Source organism: Cebus imitator, unplaced genomic scaffold (genome assembly GCF_001604975.1).
Source record: "Cebus imitator isolate Cc_AM_T3 unplaced genomic scaffold, Cebus_imitator-1.0 Scaffold626, whole genome shotgun sequence".
NCBI classification, from domain to species: domain Eukaryota; kingdom Metazoa; phylum Chordata; class Mammalia; order Primates; family Cebidae; genus Cebus; species Cebus imitator.
Genome location: NW_016107941.1, coordinates 801,558 through 808,294, shown reverse-complemented (window position 1 = coordinate 808,294; position 6,737 = coordinate 801,558). Strand labels below are relative to the sequence as shown.

Sequence of the window (6,737 nt, the reverse complement as noted above, 5' to 3'; positions counted from 1 at the left end):
GTCCTTGAACTGCTAGTAGAATATTTCCCACCAACTGCTTCTACCACTTTCCAGTGGTGAAAGTAGTGGAGACAACTGGGTTATCTTAAGAAAATAGGATAGGAATTGATTCCTCTTTAATTAATAATTCATGCGATGGTATCTGTCACTTGTGTTGTTTTTATTTTTAGCATTCATTTGTACATGAACCATAAAAACAAGATTTGATTCTGAAAGTAGGTACATATTCCACTACGTATAGAGTAAAGACAACACAAAGATAGGAGTAAGCTGAGAAGCTGAGAGAGAAAGAGGAAAATATACACATGTAATCATGCATTTTTAACGTCAGGGTAGAATTTTTCTAACATTTTTCTCATCTTTTCAAACCAATAATAGTAAGTATTTTTTACTCTCAACAAATTAACTCAGATTTCAAGCAGTTATATCCCCAAATCCTTTACTAACAGTGTGGAAGTTTGATGCTTTGTTGGTATAGTTTTTTCGTAGCTGTTCTGACACTTAGTCTTAATGTCTCTAGACAATTTATTTTGATACATAAATTAATTATAAAAATCATGTCCAATTGATTCTATATTTCTGATAAAATTTAATATGGTCCTAACAATTTATTAAAATAGTATTATATGCTGTTCAGATATATTAAACTCAAAATTTCTTTTTTAATCTGGAACACATGCAAACATTTTTCTAATCTCCTTTGAATATGTTTAGAAATCTATCAACTATTCTTTGGTGTCTTCATTTAGAAAAATACAGCTGATCTTCACTCATTCTATATCTACAAATATGCCCATGACCACCATTTTCAGTACTATGAAGTGAGTGCTTTTTATCTTGACACTCCCTTTTAAATTCACATTCTGTTTGCTCTGAAGTAACATGAACAAACCTGACCTCCCCGTTTTCTAAATTGTGCAGGAGTTTTAGGTATGAATTCATATTACCCTAAATCTCATGCTTGCCTTCTCATTTATCTCAGATTTCCTTTCGGCACTCAATCCATTTCATGACCCAGTTTAAAATGCCTATCTCGCTGAAACATAGAGAGAGATCTGCAATCTCATTTAATCTCACTCCTTATTGATCTGCCCCTTTGTACTGTGTTACGAATATTTCTTGCAGTAGAACATTTTCTGTCACATCTACTAATTATATCATCTTCTGTTTAATTAGCATTTGGGGTCCTTGAAACTCAATACAATTTAGTTTTTAATATATTTTACCACAAATTTATCCTCTATGCAATTGTATTTATAGTTTGTTTTGCTCCATAAATTAAAAACTCCATAAAGTACAAATGTCCTATAATTTACATGCTGTTTGTACTACACTTGATCTTAGCCAAAAGGCCGAGAAGCGATGCTGTTTGTAATATTAACTATTTGTTAGTATACATGTACATTCAATGACAATGTACACAATTCATTCTGAAGCTCACTGTGTTAACAACAGAGATGTTGGTATTAACACAAGTATTGATTTTACGCTTATGGATGTGCCTTTGTCTTAGCATCTTGATAGTTCTAATTGTATTATTCACATGTTGCTAAATATCTATTACTTCTCATTACAGTTTTCAAATGCATTGCTTTTTTATATTTACTTTTTCATAATATATGTTCTTATTTATGAGATTGCTCTAAAATAATAAAGATAAAATTAAGTAGTATAATTGTAAAACTATTACAAGCATATGTATACATATAAATACACTTTTATTACTAAACATACCTTTTCTACTAAATGTAAACCCTAAGAGGACCTATTATTGTTATGAATAGTAATGGATTAGGTCTTGAGATGTGTAGTTTTAATAAGAAAGACAACACATTCTAGCCTCACCTGATGGCTTACCTGAAGGGATGCCACTCAATGAGGAGAAATGGATAAGAAAAAGTTTTAGGAGTCCTTATAAGCTATCCTCTGCTACCTTACTCAATACTATTGGGAAGAATAAAACATTGTTTCAAGTCTGGAAGATCCTTTGATAATTGAATATATAGGTATTATGAGAAAAGGGAAAACTGGGTGCTGAATGTTGAAACTTCATGCTCCTACTTCCCTGTTCTTACAAAATTCTAGAAGGTAGACATAACTCTGAACAGGAGATTGGAACTCTCTTCTGTGAAAAATTTGGTTTGTCAAGAAGAAAGACTCAAATATGATGGAATGAGAAATCATCCAATAATCACCCCACATAGATCAGCATATAGCGAATTCCAAGGTCACCACGCTCAATCCTAGGTTCAAAATTTGAGGTCAAGTTTTAATTTTTAAAATATTTTTACTCTTACATATAAACTGACAATAAAAGATTATGAGATATCTAAAGAAAACTTCTAAAAAAGAACAACATAAATAGAAAACAAGCCAATTGATGGAAACAAATTATGCAGACATTAAAAACTATTTTAATGTCTTCAGAATTGTACCAAAAGGTATAGAACCCTGATATCATAATACAAAAGAAATCAAGAATTAAAACGAAATCATGGAATTTAAAATATGATAATAAAAGAAAACAATATAAAAATAAAGTTGAAGAATTCAAAAAATTGAACACAAAATATGAGATAAAATTAATTAAATTAGATGATTGCAGTATAAAAAACTCTTCCAAAAACCGCTTACAGAGAAAATAGAATGGAGATAAGCTAGTTTTTCAGAACCAGAGAATGCCTACTTTCAGATTAAAAGATACAACTCTAAGTGATTACCACATTCTATGAAATAAATTCATACCAAGTTACAGTCAAAAGCACATGTCTGTGGACTATCAGAGCACTATGACCAATGAGAAGAATCAAAAAGCTTCTAGAGAAAATATAAAAGATAAATATCAGATAAAAGATCAGATCTCCAAATGGCTTGAGATTTCTCAATAGCATCTCTGCAAGCAAAAAAAGAAAAGAAATGCAATGTAGCAGTGGTTAAAAGACTGATGGAAAATAATTTCCAACCTCAAAATTTTATACTCAGAATATTAGGTATAAGGGTAGAAAACAAATATTTTCAGACATTTACGATCTCCATACATTTTTCTCCCAAGGAACAGTTTTAAATCTGTTATTAGAAGACGTGTACCTCAAGTAAGACAGTAAGCCAAGAAAGGGATATAAATTACATAAGCTGAGAAATCAAAAACAACAGGAATGTGAGTAAAATTCCCAGGAAGACAATGAATTGAGATACCAAGCTAAGTGTTTGCACCAGACATGAAGGTCAACCAGTTCATACTGGAGAAGTGTGACTCTATTACGCATAATTTTGAAAAACTTAACTTTTCTAAGCTCACACTTTCTCATCTTTGAAATGGGAATAATTGCCCATAATGTATAGGGTTTTATTAGGTTTAAATGAGACTATATATATATTACATTCTCAGCATAATATGCTAATATACATTATTATTATATGAAACTAAAACCTGATCTTAGCATTTTTCCCCTTAAAACATTTCCAAGTCTCATCTATAATTACCTCCACCCCACTCCACCCTACACAAGCTCCTCATGCAATAACCTCCACGTTGTGAATTCTGATATTCCTCCCAAGACAACTTGTGCTGCTGGCTGATCATACATGACTCACAGGAAAGGCTACATCAAATTTTCTGGAATATCATTACCTTCCCTTATATCCCCATAAGCAGCAATAATGCCTTTTAAATTGAGGTAAAATGTACTCACTTACAGAGATCCGTCTTATACCCACATACACACAAGCTGAGTGAGATACATGCAAGAGTTTGCACAAGCCCTTTATATACTCCTATCCTGCACTTAGGGCATTGTCTTGAAATTTCCTCTTTTTGCCGCTAAACAGAGCTTCCTAAAATCTGAAAGACTGTCTGTTCTTTGTAATTTTCTCTTTCCACTTTTTGGTTGACTTCAACATATATTTATTCAGTGTCTCCTGCGACTGGGCTCTTTTCCAATTATTAATGTTTTTTTAAGTGTTGTATTTGTTGTGAAAAGTTTATTCAAATGTTTTGTTTAATACAAATAGTACTTGTCAAAGTCCTTTCTCTATTTGCTATCTAACTAGATGCTATTCAAATCTTCTTGCAGATCTGGAGCTGAAAGTCATTGATATATCCTGCTTCCAGCAAGAAACACTATACAATCAATTATTTCTATCTTCCTTTACATGTTACCCAGGTATATGCAAATACAATTGATAAAACTTTAAATCTAAGAATATTTCTCTTGCTTTTGGTTCCATACCCGAACATCTGGATTTATTAACAGACTTTAGGTTCAGCAAAATGAAGGTCTCATGCAAAGATTATTTAGTTTACTAGAAAAGAACATGTACTGGTTTAACTATCTCTTGACAATACATGGTGAGCCTCTATTTGAGTTGAACTGATTTTTTTGCCTTCTGAACTTTCACCTGTGCAGTCCTCATACCTGCTGTGCACAATAATAAAGAAGAAAATATCTTGAATGCTGTCAAAAAGTCAAAAAATAAATAAATAAAATAAAATAAAATAAAATATTTAACTTTGAAAAAAAAAACAGACTTTAAAAATTTTCAGGATTTAAGTAACAATTTCATACTCTTATATTTACTGTTTTGAACAGTCTTTTGCTGGAGCTGCAGCCTCTGGATAAATAACAGCAGAGATTCTTGTATATTGATAAATATATGAATAAACTTGGGGTCTTATTAAAAGGCAGATTTCAGAGTTAAATCTAGGCTAGGGCCTGAGGTTCTAAGATTCTAACTTGCTTCAGTTGATACTTATGCTTACAGTCTACAAAAAGGAGCTGAAGTGGCCAGGGTCTAGTGGAGAGATCAATGGATTGAGACACAAGAGTAGTGGAGGTGGTGATGGTGGTCTTGGCGACCCAGATACCTTCAAAGGTAAAATTTTTTCATTAGAAATTTAGCGAAATTTTTTCATTAGAACTACAAATTCTGGTGCTGAAATGTGAATTGCTTTGCCAACAGGGAAGCCATTGATGAAAGGATTATATATCTCTAAATGTCTTCAAGCAAACTTAAATATTTTATTCTATAATAACCACATCACCATCAATTTCTTACTTTTATTGAATACCTGTTTTATACTTACTGAGGCATATGCACATTATTTTATCTTGTATTTAATTCTGATTTGATGCTATTAATACTCTCATTTTACAAACGAGGAAACTGAGGCATGAAGATGCTAAGTAACTTGCCTTAAAATCAACAAGGTTGACCCTGTGATTTGAACCCAGTATGACTGACTACTGTAGTGATATTCTTAACAAAGTTCTAGAGATTACAGAATTTAGAGTCTAAATATGAGTAGGACATATGAAAAAAAAAATAGCCTTAATCCAACCAAAAAGGGAAGTAATTGTTAAAATTTAACTGATTCTAATCATTGGTTGTTAATCAATTTTAGTGTTTGTTATTTTCATTTCTTCCTTTGAAGGTCTTTATCATTTTTTAAATTGGAAATTCAAGCTGATTATTGCAAAGATGCCAGCCATATGGCATTAAATCAGAAGTCTCATGAATTATTTGGAAGCTTCTTTTGATCTTGCTTGTGAAAACAGCATGATCTCATTTTGTGTCAATTCTCTGGATTTATTTTGGAATCTTAACCCATTTAGAATAACTTTTTTTGTTGTTTTCTTGGTTTTTAAATGTCAGTTTGAAAGGCCCTAAAATTCTTGATATCTGACACTTGGCAAAACTGATTTTAGCTTTGGCAAAATAGACAAAATTAAAAATGGAAATATGCATTAGATTGTTTGTGAATCATGTTTCTTCAGAAAAAGCAAAATATTTTATTCAGCATCAATAAAAATACACAGCCCCTAACAAGGGAAATGATGGCCTATTATATCCTCAGCTTAGTGAGGCATTACCTAGAGTGCTGTATTCTACTGGGAGCACACACTTTCAAAGGATCATTTGAAAACTGAAAACTTGTAGAGATAAGTGTCACTGATGACAAGAGGATTAGAAAACTGTCATATTAAATGTGTTTGTGAGCATACACAACCTTTAACGTGAAGATATAAATGGGACAGAAGAGCTGTTTATAAATTTTTCAAGTGCAGTTGATTATGTCAAAGAATTAATGACTTTCTCTGTGGCTGCAGGATAAAAGAACAGGAATGAATGCGTAAAAGCTGTAGGTGGGTTGATTTATAACCATTTAAGAAAGAGTACCTCTCCCCTAAAATTAAAGCTGCCAAAGCACTCATATATGATTATTCTGGTGAGTCATCAACTCATTCACCCAACCATGGACCATTTTCTGAAGGCTTGTCTGCACTAAGCACTGTTCCAGCATGAACATAAAAAGCTACTTTTGTTGAGATTTCAATCTAATATAAACAAGGGAAAGATGAGTGTAAATGCACTGAAGAAAATAGGCAACATAATAAAAATGTGTGGAGAAGAACAGAACTATTGTGAACAGGATGGCCAGAGAAGGCTTGATATATGAGCTGAGAGAGAAAATACGAGAAGGAGTTACCTATGTGCTGTGGACTGAATTGCCCCATCCCCTGAATTCATATGTGAAGCCCTAATCTCTCATCTGAAAGTATTTGAAGATGGAAACTTCGGAAACTGATTATGTTTAGATGAGATCAAAGGGTGGGTGCCTTCCAGATTAGTGTCCTTATAAGAAGAAGTACCAGAGAGCTTGCTCTCACTCTTCTCTGCATAGGAGCATATATAGAAGGTGGCCCTCTGCAGGCTAGGAGACCTCTCAACAGAACCCA

At 32.6% G+C, this 6,737-nt stretch overlaps 1 pseudogene; it reads right to left on the bottom strand.

Moving 5' to 3' along the window:
- Positions 1–1,217: 1,217 nt before the first annotated feature.
- Positions 1,218–1,364, bottom strand: LOC119469310 (annotated as a pseudogene).
- Between the last annotated feature and the right edge of the window lie 5,373 nt (positions 1,365–6,737).